General features: G+C 48.3%; 1 pseudogene; it reads left to right on the top strand.

Annotated features, from left to right (window-relative positions):
• The first annotated feature begins 8673 nt into the window (after positions 1 to 8673).
• Positions 8674 to 8818, top strand: LOC138996500 (small nucleolar RNA SNORA48; annotated as a pseudogene).
• Positions 8819 to 12062: the final 3244 nt, after the last annotated feature.

Here is a 12062-nt window from a genome sequence, read left to right on the forward strand (position 1 = left end):
TTGCTGCCTCCTCTGTTCTTTGAAGGAGAATGTACAAATTTGTTACTCTGAACATAGATTTGTTTTTGCCACTTCAGAAACCAAGTTCAGCAGCATTCTGTTCCATAATTGGTCACATTTCCGCTAACTGCAAGCTGAACTGTCCCGTGAACATTTTATTGCCATACAGTCACAATTTCATCCTTTCAAACACTAAAAGGAAGCGCTGAATTTTTATTTAGTAGATAGAATACATGTATATGCTTTTCTCCTATTAGGGGCTAGCTTTACGACTACTCATTTAATTTTTCCACATCTAATTAGAGCATAGCATTTTATGATTTGGTTTTATTTTTCCACCCTGAGATTATACCTAAATAAGGAGAAAAATGTGAAAATTGCTGTTAATAGATTTGTGCCTGGTAAGAAGCAAAGCTATGTATATATGAACAGGGATGGGCAAAAAGTAGGTTTACAGTTGTGAGTACACGGAACATAATTTATTCTCATATTATTAAGTATTGTATTATTTTCCACACATTTTTTGACATTAACAACTGTAAACCTACTTTGCCCACCCCTGTATACGGATGCTCCTTGCTAGTCCACATCAGTCTACTTCTCATGTTAAATAAAGCATTAAAACAGTATAAAGTAAGAAGAAACTGAGGGTTAGAAGAGCAAAGACACAAAGTAAAACATCTTTTAGTTGAATTTTTTAAAAAGTTGTACATGTAATTTGAGGAATTTTATTTTTTTTAAAATATTTTTTATTGATTTTTTTTTTTACAGAGAGGAAGGGAGAAGGATAGAGAGTTAGAAACATTGATGAGAGAGAAACATCAATCAGCTGCCTCCTGCACACCCCCTACTGGGGATGTGCCCGCAACCAAGGTACATGCCCTTGACCGGAATCGAACCTGGGACCCTTCAGTTTGCAGGCTGATGCTCTATCCACTGAGCCAAACCAGTTAGGGCAGGAATTCATTTTATAAGGCATATACAGAAAAAACAGTTCTCTGCTACCACTATACCCCTGCTAAGTGTCCAGGAAAAGAAGGGAGAATGGGAATCGAACCTGCAAGCTTTTGGTGTATGGAATGACCCTCCAACCAACTGAGCTACCTGACCCATTGGCTTAGCTCTTAGGCTTGCCTTCTTTTCCCAATAATCTTATACCCAGTGTTTTCCTCTAAACTAGTGTCTTTCCATATCATATTGCCTAATTTAGCTGATTACTCTGAACTAATGGAGTCCATGACTTTTGGACTCCATTATGCGCTTCTAGTGGAGTTTTCCTGTCTTTGCTCTTCCCTGCCTTTGCTCTTCCCTGCATGAATCATAGGGGATTTACCTCCCCGGGTGCAATATATTATCAGCTTTATGTCCAGCAATTTTCTGGGAGATGCTCAATGGGTATAGAAAGAATGCCTGTAGCATGTTTATTAGATGAAAGTATATGAGTGTGCCGCGCCAGCACAGCCAAGGGTTCGGTGAGGCTGAGGAGGATGGGGGGGGGATGTGGAGGGCGGTAAAGGGTTAAAGAAAAGACAGACAAGAGAATATAGCTGGGGCTTGGTGGATCTCCTGTGCCTGGATGAGGCCACAGAGAAGGATCCAGCCAGCAAGCTGAGGCTTTATTTCATAGAGAAAAACAAGGTAGTGGTCAACATAGATACAATGTTCTTGTGAGTGTCACTTGTTTTGGCAGCACTTGCTGCACCTCCCACAGCCCATTAGCTACCCAGGAAGGAACTAGGGAGAGCAATAAGGTTAACTCTAGAACCGCTCCCTACATATGAGTACTTCCAAAAGATATTTTGTTCAATGAGGTAAAGTAAAAATACTTCATGAACACAATTGACAGGCAGGGACTGCCATACCCTTGACCATAGGTGTCAGGAAGTCCACACGGGGCAATTCTAAGAACCAGGCAGCAATGAAGAGAAATTAACAGCTTTCGCATCAGTGGTGAAGAGAAGTCTGCTCTGCCCAGGAGGAGACAATCAGAATTCTTATTTATTGGGGTTTATGGAACTTTAAAAGAGGAAGTACAAAAATGACTCAAAATCCCCACATGAAAAAGAATATTGATTTGAGGGAGCAGGAGATGCTAATGCACATCACTTCAAAGAGGCTCTAAGTAAAAATAACAAGCAGCACAGCAGAGAACGGAAACTGTGGCTCTCCCCCCACCCCCAAGAGTCTCTGATTTCCCCCCACAACCCCAAAAAATCCTGCACACGTATCACAGCAGCCTCATTTGAACTTGAGCCCTGGTCAGTGTGTGACTCTGTCCCAGAGCAATCGAGCTCATCAAGTCACTCAGAAATGCCTGCAGTATTTACTGCAGGGCCCTGAGGCCTGTCCCAGGCTAGCTCTTGGCCCATTGCTGCTTGCCTATTATAGTTCCATCAACTAAGTAAAACTAGGCATTTCAGAGTGTTTATTTTTTCACTGTAGCATAGATCAGTTTAGAGCCATCTCTGCTGGCTATTGGATTGCAAACATTGTAAGTTACCAGGAATGAGAGTCTGAGCCTGGTGCCGACCAGATCACCTTCAGTCAATCCTGTGCTGACTATAAATTGATTCATACTATTTATGACAAATGTCAATCCATTGCTGAACAGACGCTGTGCATTGAATTTTCGTTCTACCACAGTTACCATACTTAAAGATAATCTATACGTGGAATCTGAGAAATTATTTTTTAAGTTGATTTGACAGAGAGTACTGATTTGTTGTTCACTTATTCATGCATTATTTGTTGCTTCTTGTATGTACCTTGACTGGGGATCAAACCTGCAACTTTGGCATATTGGGTCGATGCTCTAACCAACTGAGCTACCTGGTCAGGGCCAAAGGAAATGGTTTCTTGTCCTCAAGATTATCACTGAGGAACATTGCTAATAATTCTATACCTCCTGTAAGAGGAATTATAGATGCAAACTTCACTGGTAAGGAGCTGAACTAATTTTCCCCAAATCTGTAATCTAGCCCCTGTTGAGACCATAGCTTGTGTTTGAGATGGTGGCTAGCTGGGATTGGCTGTGATTGTAGGTCTTTATGGGTTATTTTGGGCTAATCAACTGAATTAACTTCTGTTTCTAATACCTATGAGCACCATAGGAATTTTTTAATCGCTTTCAGAGGGTAACATGCGTCACTTTCTTATCTTCTTCACTGCCTTTCTCCATAGAGGACATAGAAGAAATTTTCAAAATGAAAGTATAAGAAAGACCTACTAGTTTTTTATAGTAAAGGGGATGCAAGAAACTAGAGACACAAATGACCAGGGAGACTGGGTCAGAAGGCTGGATCAAGGACAAGATCAATCCTCATAGGCATTTATGGCAGGTAAATAATGACTCTCCCTCACACACAAACAAGTATTCACATCCAAGAGGTAAGCTACCTGGGGAACTACTTGAGTAACTCGAGACTGAGGACACGTGGAATTTGTTTCTTGTCTTTCTAGAGGCTCCTCAGATGGTGTTCCAGGTATGTGTCTGGGGCGGGGGGGGGGGGGGGAGTGAGGGGGAGGGGATGTGGGGTAGAATGGGAACCTCTGCCCAAGGACCCTGGGTTTTATAACTTGTGATAGGTTGTCTCTCAGTCCTTCAGGAGGGGGAGGGCATCTGTCACAGAGATTCATTTCCTGCTTTAAGGGGCACAGAGCAGTCAGAGAGTTCTTCCCACTGCTGCTGCTTTTTAGGTGATTTTAGTGCAAAATAACCCATATGCTATTGTGGGATATCTTGGGGCAGCCCAGGGTCCCAACACTGTCATGGTAGAATTTTTTATTTTATTGAATTTATTGGGGTGACATTGGTGAATACAATTATACAGGTTTCAGATTCTACAATACATCATCTGTATATTATGTTTACCACCCAAGTCAAGTCTCCTTTCATCACCATTTATCCCCCTTTGCCCTCTTTTACCTCTGCCCCCCCCCCCGCCCCTCCCCCCCCCACAGCCCTTCCCTCTGGCAGTCACCATACTATTGTCTGTGTCCATAGTTCTTTCTTTCTTTTTTTTCTTTGTTTAAATGCTTCACCCTTCTCACCTACAACCCCCCAACCCCTCCTCTCTGACAGCTGTCAGACTGTCTCTATATCCATGAGTCTGTCTCTACTTTGTTATTTTGTTCATTAGATTCCACATGTGAGTGAGAGCATGTGGTATTTGTCTTTCTCTTATTGGCTTATTTCACTTAGCATAATGCTCTCCAGGTCCATCCATGCTGTTGCAAAAGGTAAGAATTTCTTCTTTTTTTATGGCTGAGTAGTATTCCATTGTGTAAATGTATCCATGGCAGGATTTTTAAGCCAGGCATTCTGGAGCCAAGCTAGAGGTTGCAAACTCACTCATGCAGATGGAGCAGGCAGGTGACATGAGGAAGGACAGCCTGATGCGAGACCAGAAAAGACTCTGTGGACGGAGGGCACAGCCACAGGACAGGAGAATTTCTCCCTGGCACAGCCCCTCTCCCAGCAGCTCCTCTGGCTCTGTGCTGTGGTTTCCTCTGCCTCCTGCCACCCGAGTTTCCAGTGGTTAAAGCCTCCTTTGTCTAACGCTCTGAGAACCCCAGCGAGGGTGCCTCCAGGTTTTCTCGAAGACCCATGGCTGGGCAGCCTCTCCCCGGGTGTCACAGCTCATGGAACAAGAGGCGGGCTGAATCACAGTTGCTCGGCGGTGCGGCACGCACATGTTCCATTGTGCTCTGGAACACCAGGCTCCAGCCCAGACCACAGAGGGCTGTGGGCAGAGCAGCCTCTGATCTGTCTCATCTCTGGAAACCCTGACTTTCGAGCTGGGTCAGAGCCAACCTAAAAGAAAGTGCCCACACTAAACCCTGCAAGAGGAGCAGCGGCCCCGGGCAGTGCGACAGGCGCTGCCTGGGGTGCTCGTGCCCCGGAGGGTGGCTGAGGGGGACAGCCCACCACGGGCACCACGTGTGTGCCTTCCCACGGAAGAGCAGGGCTGGTGCGGGAGGGGTGCAGGTGCAACTAACCTCGCTGCCCAGTGGACAGGATGCGCCGGGCTGGCAGGAAGGCTCTGATCACATGAGCAACAAGGAATCCGGTCACTTCTCAGACTGACAGTTCCTCTTGAACTGGTTACTTGATCTTTTTTTTTTCCCCTTAGTCACAAAGTTAAAAGAAATGAGTGGGCCTCATTCTTCAAGCCCCATCTCAGATTCAACCTCCTCCATGAACTGTTTCCTTCTCTCCCAGCTCCACCCTCTGTCCAAACAGGACTCCTCTCCTTTCCAACCTGCTACTAACGTGCATGTATCCAGAGCGGTTATCACGCTAGTAACGCAGTTCCTGTTCCTGGGGCCTTCTCTGCTTCAGCGCGGTCTGTGCTCTGGGCCACCTGAGTGTGAGGACTGGCCAGCGCCCCTTTGTCCCCTAAGGTGGGCAGTGCTGAGCTCAGCACGCAGGAGCTGAGGGGTCCAGGGTAGACCCTGCCCTTGCCCACTCCTGGTCCCTGATGCGCTGCGCTGGGCACGCACTGGGCAGGGGGTTGTGAGGCCTTCCGAACACATTTCAAATAGATCAGGTCGGGCTGGTGGAGCCCCCAACATGGCATGCGCTTCAGAAAGGTGTGATGTCTTCTGACTGCTCATAACCTTAACAGTTATCATGTAATCTGAGGGCTGCAAACAAGACCCCGCTGATAGGTGCCTGTGGAAGTGCCTGAAAGACAGGGGTGTCTCCGTGTTCCCTTGGATCCCCGCCCGCAGGGGTATAAGGTGCCTGGTGCTCGGGGTCGGCGGCAGGAGGACCGAGTAGCTCCTGGCTTTGTGGGGCTCCTTAGCCCGCAATGTGCCCCTTCCTCCAGCTCCACGTGGGGAGGAGGGACTGACGGTCCTCAGGGAGTCAGCCAGGAAAGGCCGCAAGAACTCAGGGCGGCTACTGAAACACTAGGAGCGGCAGTCAATCGTGAATGCTGCCCCTTCGTTAGAGGACCAGTGTCCACACAGGCAGGGACAGAGATGGAAGGAAGGACTTGGGGATCGGATGTCTATGATAAATGGAGGAAACACGGCTGATGATGAACCCCAATTCAGGCCTCTGGGTGCATCCACATTAAAAATCACCCTCTGGGGACCTGGAAAGCCTTGTGGGAGTCAGAGGAGGCGAAACCTCATCGAAAGCAGTTTCATGCTCGAATTGAGTCTCACTGGGAGGTTGGGTGGGTGGAGGGACGAGATGCAGCCCAGGATGGGGTCTTTTCTCTGGGCGAGCTGGGCTCTGCCACTGGCACCCCCATTTGGTGGGGTTGACCTTTTCTCTTCTCAGGGGCTGGCAGGTGTCAGGCCAGGAACAAAACATTGGCCACTACCCTTTCCCTGAAACTCCTGCTCCCTTTAGGCTTCCAGTGTTTGTGTGCATTTTTAGGTCTCTTGGTTTCAAGTGTCAGAAACCCAACTCAAACAGGCTTACATTTTAAAAAAAGAAGGAAGTGATATGCTGCGGCCACGGTGCTCAGTGGAGTTGGGGAAGGTCTTTTATCTCAGATTTCCCGGACAATGAGGGGGTTACACTGGATGCCCAACACTGTGCTGAGAGCCAAGGCAGGGTCTATGCCTGACCCGGGCCACATGGTACGTACAGAGCGAATGAATGAATGAATGAATGAATGAACAGATGACCGTGTGTGGAGATTGATTTCAGTTCTCACTCCCATGACTATGAACACAGGCATCTCTCCAGCCAGGAGGTGCAGGAAGATGTGAAAAAGTGGAGAATGTAGAAAATGTGCATCTGTAAATGAGAGAAGAGATTTCTGAGCAGAGAAGCCTGGACACTTAGCGTCAACCCCAAGACCTTCTGCGAAAGGAAGTGGTTTCTGTCGCCTTCTGACCACTTCCGCGTATCCCACCCATCTTGTGCCTCACTCTGGGGAGAGGGAGCTGAAACAGAACCAACAGAAGGTGTGTGTGTGGGGGGGGAGTCAGACTCCTTAGAGATCATAGTTACTGGGTCCTTATTCTTTGCTCCAACCCTCTCCAGGCCCTTCCTCTGCCCTTGTTAGCCAGAGCCCAGGGAGCCTGAGTGGAGCCTTTGCGGAAGGTCGCACGCACGCACGCACGCACGCACGCACGTGGCAGGGTGCAGGTGGAGTGTAGAGAAGTATTTGCCGTGCGGGGATAAGGAACATGCAGAGCTGTGGGGTGAGTTAATTCAGAGCTACCAGGGGAAGGAAACCGCAGGCCCTTTGCTCTCTCCCTGGAATCCCTGCCTTGAGGGATGGAGCCCAAGCAGGCCCCGGGGAGCTCCCCCTTTCTTTACAGAGCGGTCGCCTTCATATGTGAGGTGAGACGTGCAAGGATGAATGCACTGTGGGGTCGGGTGCTCCTGGGCCAGGTGTCTGCAGAGCAGAGGCTGACTCAGACAGATGCCCGCCCCTGTCCTGGGAGGCATCAGGTGTGCCAGTGCATGTCCAGGTGTTTCAGGTGTGTGTGGGGAGGGGCAGTACGAGCAGACAGGACTGAGTCTTCCTGACTCTTCCACACACTGGCTGTGGTCTTCGGGGACTCCGCTTACCTCTGTGGAGCTCAGGTCCCCATCGGTAAGAAAGGGGCATGATAGGGTGACCACAGCATTCTAGCGTTGAGATTCTGGAGCCATGGAAGGTTCTGGGCTAGTGAGAGCTGCAGCTGGTTTGCAAACCAGGCTCAGGGGCGAGTATCTCATTTGTGAGATAACAAACAGGTGCGGCCTAGCGCTCGCCACTCACTGGGCCGAGGCTGGCTGCCCCCTTTCTGCTGGCGCAAGGCTGTGGGTTCAAAACTGGCTTCTTGTGGGACCCGAGGGTGGGAGGCTCTCGAGGCATCCAGCTGCACAGCCCTGACCAACATCTGCCAGACTCTCAAAGGAAACAGTGGGTGATGAGAGCAACGACTTTGACATTTCAGCCTGTCTTTGGTGCATCTGGCTTTCCCACAAACCCACCATGACACACGTTTATGCAATGAAGTGTTTGAAACATCAAGTAGGGGTTCATGAAAGAGCCCACAAGATCAGGCATTTCCAGTCTTAAAAGATGGTGTTTGGGGTGTGTCTCACACCCCACCCCACTTCCTCGCCGCCCTGCAGGTGGGCTCCCAGCCCTGTGCTCTTAGGGGTGCTGCTCACAGGGACACGTGAGCATTCTTGCTTCGTAATCACTCTCATTCTGTGGCCTTTCGGGGTTAGAGTTTTGGCTCAAATGCACACAGGGTGTGGGACCTTTTGGAAGGATGTGTGTAGTCTGGAAGGATGAGTTGGGGGATAAGCTATGAAGCATCACTCTTGTTTCTCCAAGTTACACCAGGAGAAAGCAAGAGAGTGAGGATGACAGCGGCAGTGGGGCCAAAAGGATCACTTAACTTATTTGAGCGTCAGTCTCCTCATCTATATTTATTGAACTAACAGATATTTATGGAGTGTCTCCAACACCAGTCTAGATTGGGAACAGCAGCATCTTAGGCAGAGGCCCTCAGGTGGGCAAGTAATTGCCATGTTTGGTGAACAGAAAGGCCAGTGTGGCCACAGCGTGGTGAGAGAGGTAGAGTAGAATGAGATAGGTTGTAGAGTTAGGAAGAGCCCAGATAATGCAGAGGCTTAGAAGTCATGATGAAGAAAGAGTTCAGATTCCTGTCTTAAGGCGATGGTGAGCCACAAGAGTGTTGTTTGAAACCCCCTGGCAGTGGGCAAGGAGACACCTGATTGGTGGTGTTGCTCTTAAATCAATCAGGGGCAAAGCAGATGTACAGTCCTTAGTTCATCCTAGCTTGATGACTGTGTCGGTGGCCAGAGCTGTTTCATGCCTGAGGCGCATGAAAATAAATAAATAAAAAAGAGTGTTGTTTGACACAGCAGACCAGTATGGTCAGATTTCTACTTGAATGTGAATGTTGTCAAGCTTCCACAATAAAATAAAGTCAGCAGCAGGCTGGCAGCACCTGCAGAGTGTCGGGGGATGGGGCACATCTCATCACTGACTGAGGTTGCGGAAGAATCTTCCATTCCCCCCAAAGAGTCCTGTTCCTGACCTGGGACCCTCCTGCCTTCATTAATTCAGTCCATGTGTATTGGTTGAGACTGCACCCTTGAACAAGACAGACAGTGTAACACATACAATTTGCCAATGCCCAGTGCTCTCCCTGTCCCTAGGAGCCTATATATTACCATTTCTACATTCCCTGGCAAGTGGAATCCTGATTGGGTCCTGACAATGGAGAAGCAATTGCAGGAGATTGAAAGGTGGAAGAGGAGGAGCCATTGTTCAGGGCAGCTGCTGAAAGGCATGTGGGAGACGGCACAGGGGTGGGGTGTGTTTCTTGAGCTTTGTCATGCCCTCCTAAGAATCGCCCACTTGAGTGCTGCTGGCAGCTAAAACTATTGGCTGTAGCACGATTTTTCATTTCAAGGTTTTGCATTTCAGTGACCTCCCTGACCTTTGCCCTTGCAGCCTTCAGTCCCTGCATTAACCCTTTCCTTCCTCTGCATATTTGGAGTGGCTTCTGCTTTCCTGACCAGCCTCCAAGTGATCCACAGGGGCAGGGCAAGAAAGGGAGTATCTTGGATCTGATCATCCTGTTTTGGGGGGTGGGGCTGAAGGATCATTTTGGCCACTGTCATCCTCTCTCTCTTGATTTCTCCCCTCAACCTGGTGTAACTTGGAGAAACAAGAGTGATGCTTCATAGCTTATCCCCCAACTCATCCTTCCAGACTACAAAAGGACATCGAAGTCGCCATTCTCTTGGACACAAGAGATCAAATTGAAGCATAAAGCAAGCGGTGGCTACCTACCTACTCAAGTGAGAAAACAAACCTTCTACCCCTTGCAAATTTTCCTGAGCCAATCAGATCTTGTGAGATGGGAGTAGAGAGGGGCCTCTGCAAAAACAACAGAGAAGCAGCACAGCCTGCGGAGAGCAGTCACAATTGGCTGTGAGAGTCTTGGCTCTGCCTCTCACCTTGTGCAGGGAAAAAGCAAAACGCCTAAAAAGGAATGGGAGTTGGATGGACCACCGACTTCTCTAAAACAGCTCTGGATGCGAGAAGACAAAGAGTCATCGTTGAAAAATCTTGGGGGGAAATGTCTGATTTGGGAATGTATGTCCCCCTAAACTACCACTTGAATATGAGTGGTATTATAGAAAGGTGTGAAGCCCGGGAGGTGGGGGATCCCTGGGGTCATCTTGCCCTCCACAGAGAGGAAAAATAGCACAGAAAACAGGGCACCATGTATAATCACAACAAAATTACAAAGTGTCAAGCAATTAACCTAAGAAAGAATGTAGGAAACCATCCTAGAGAAAAATTTTAAAAGGTCGTGGAAAATCTAATCAGGGAAAAAACATTGTAAAAGTAACCCTCCCCCCAAACTACTGCAATTACAGTTAATCGTGCTCTAGAACATTTAGGAACATGATACTATGTTGTCCTAATCTTTTCAGGAGAGATTAAATATACTTAAGTAGCCCAATCAATTTGAAAAAGAAGAGCGAAGAGGGGGAACTTTGTCATAACTAGCTCTTGAGACATTCTACAAAGCCATGATTATGAAAACCGTGTGACCCTGGTCCTGGGATACAGAAACAAACCAATGAAATGGAAATAAGAGCCCAGAACAAGACTCTATGTAAAAAGTTGTTATGTGATGAATTGAACCTCCCAACAGAAGGTTTAGGCAAGAAAGTGAGAGAACTAAATTTGTTTTTCAAAACCTTTCTTGCAGCATTTTGCAGGGAGTCTTGGGTTTGGGAATAGCTGGTGGCAGAGTGACCAGTTAGGGTGCCATTGCAGTATTTCAGGTGAGAGATTACCAAAATAGCAGCAGGAAGAATGGGAGTGGAGAAGGTGTGATGTGAGAAACAATTGTCCTGGGTGACTCGTTAAATGTAGGGAGAGAAGAAGAGAGAGGAGTTGAAGCTGTCACCAGAAAGAGTGACCTCAGGTGATTACAGGTTGTATAAGGAGGGGTGGGGCGGGCAGAATGTGGCAGGGACACAGGTTTGGCGTTGATTTGCTACAGGGGGAGAGCCAGAATGATAGTCACGGAAATGCCAAAGCATGATAGAGCAGCTAATGACATTGAAAAGCAGGGCCCTCCAGTAGAATGGAGAGTAAGAGTTTGTGAGAGGTTTATATGGTTTACAGGAAGAAGGACTGTGACCAAAGCTGAGCTGGGAAGTTGTTGGCACATAAATGGTATCTGAGGCCAGAGGAAAGGGTGGGGCCAGTCCAGGTAGAGTTGCCATCTTTACCAACAAACAAACAAACAAGTAGGACAATCAGTTCAATTTGAATTTCACATACACAATGAATACTTCTTAAAACTTATATTCCTTGTGATATTTAGGACCTACTTAACCCTACACATCATTTACTGTTGATCTGAAATTCAAATTAAACTGGGCAGCCTGCATTTCACCTGCCAGCCATAACAGCCCCTGCAAACAGGAACGGCTCCGGGGACCAGGACGGCATTGGCTGTGGGGAGGAGGGGTGCAGGCTGGGCAGCCTGGAGTACGTGTCTCATGGGGAAGGGGGGCAGCTGGTGCCCAGATCTTGCTGATTGCATTTGCAGAGATGGCCTTCAGGGTGTCCAACATTCTAATGTTCAAAAACAGAAAATAGATGTTTATTATGAAATATCCCAATTTTATAAGGGGACAACCACTGAAAAGAAAACACATTGCGAGGCACAAGCAAAGCAGGTCTGTGGTTCCATAAGGCACATGGGCCACTGGTTTGCAACCTCTGGTGGACTCTCTGGCGAGTGGGTGGGGCCGGTGTTTCACTGTAGATTATGGTGCTTTGGAAGGTCAGGTACAAAGGCTTTGTGCAGGGAGAGGATGACAGCAGGGGACGAGTCTTTCATGTACAAGGTAAGATGTGAAAGCCACGCTTCCCACCACAACTCCACGGCGTGCCCCTCGGTGCCTGGATGTACCCATGGCCACTGCGCCGGTAGCTGGGCGGCAGCTGAAGCCACGGGCCTGCACCTGGTGCTACCTGCTCGCAGGGCCCGCCCAGCCTCCCGCCAGCCTCGCCGGCGCTCGCGCAGCCATTGGG

This window comes from Myotis yumanensis, unplaced genomic scaffold (genome assembly GCF_028538775.1).
Source record: "Myotis yumanensis isolate MYYU_CA2020_CCGP unplaced genomic scaffold, mMyoYum1.0.hap1 SCAF_17, whole genome shotgun sequence".
NCBI classification, from domain to species: domain Eukaryota; kingdom Metazoa; phylum Chordata; class Mammalia; order Chiroptera; family Vespertilionidae; genus Myotis; species Myotis yumanensis.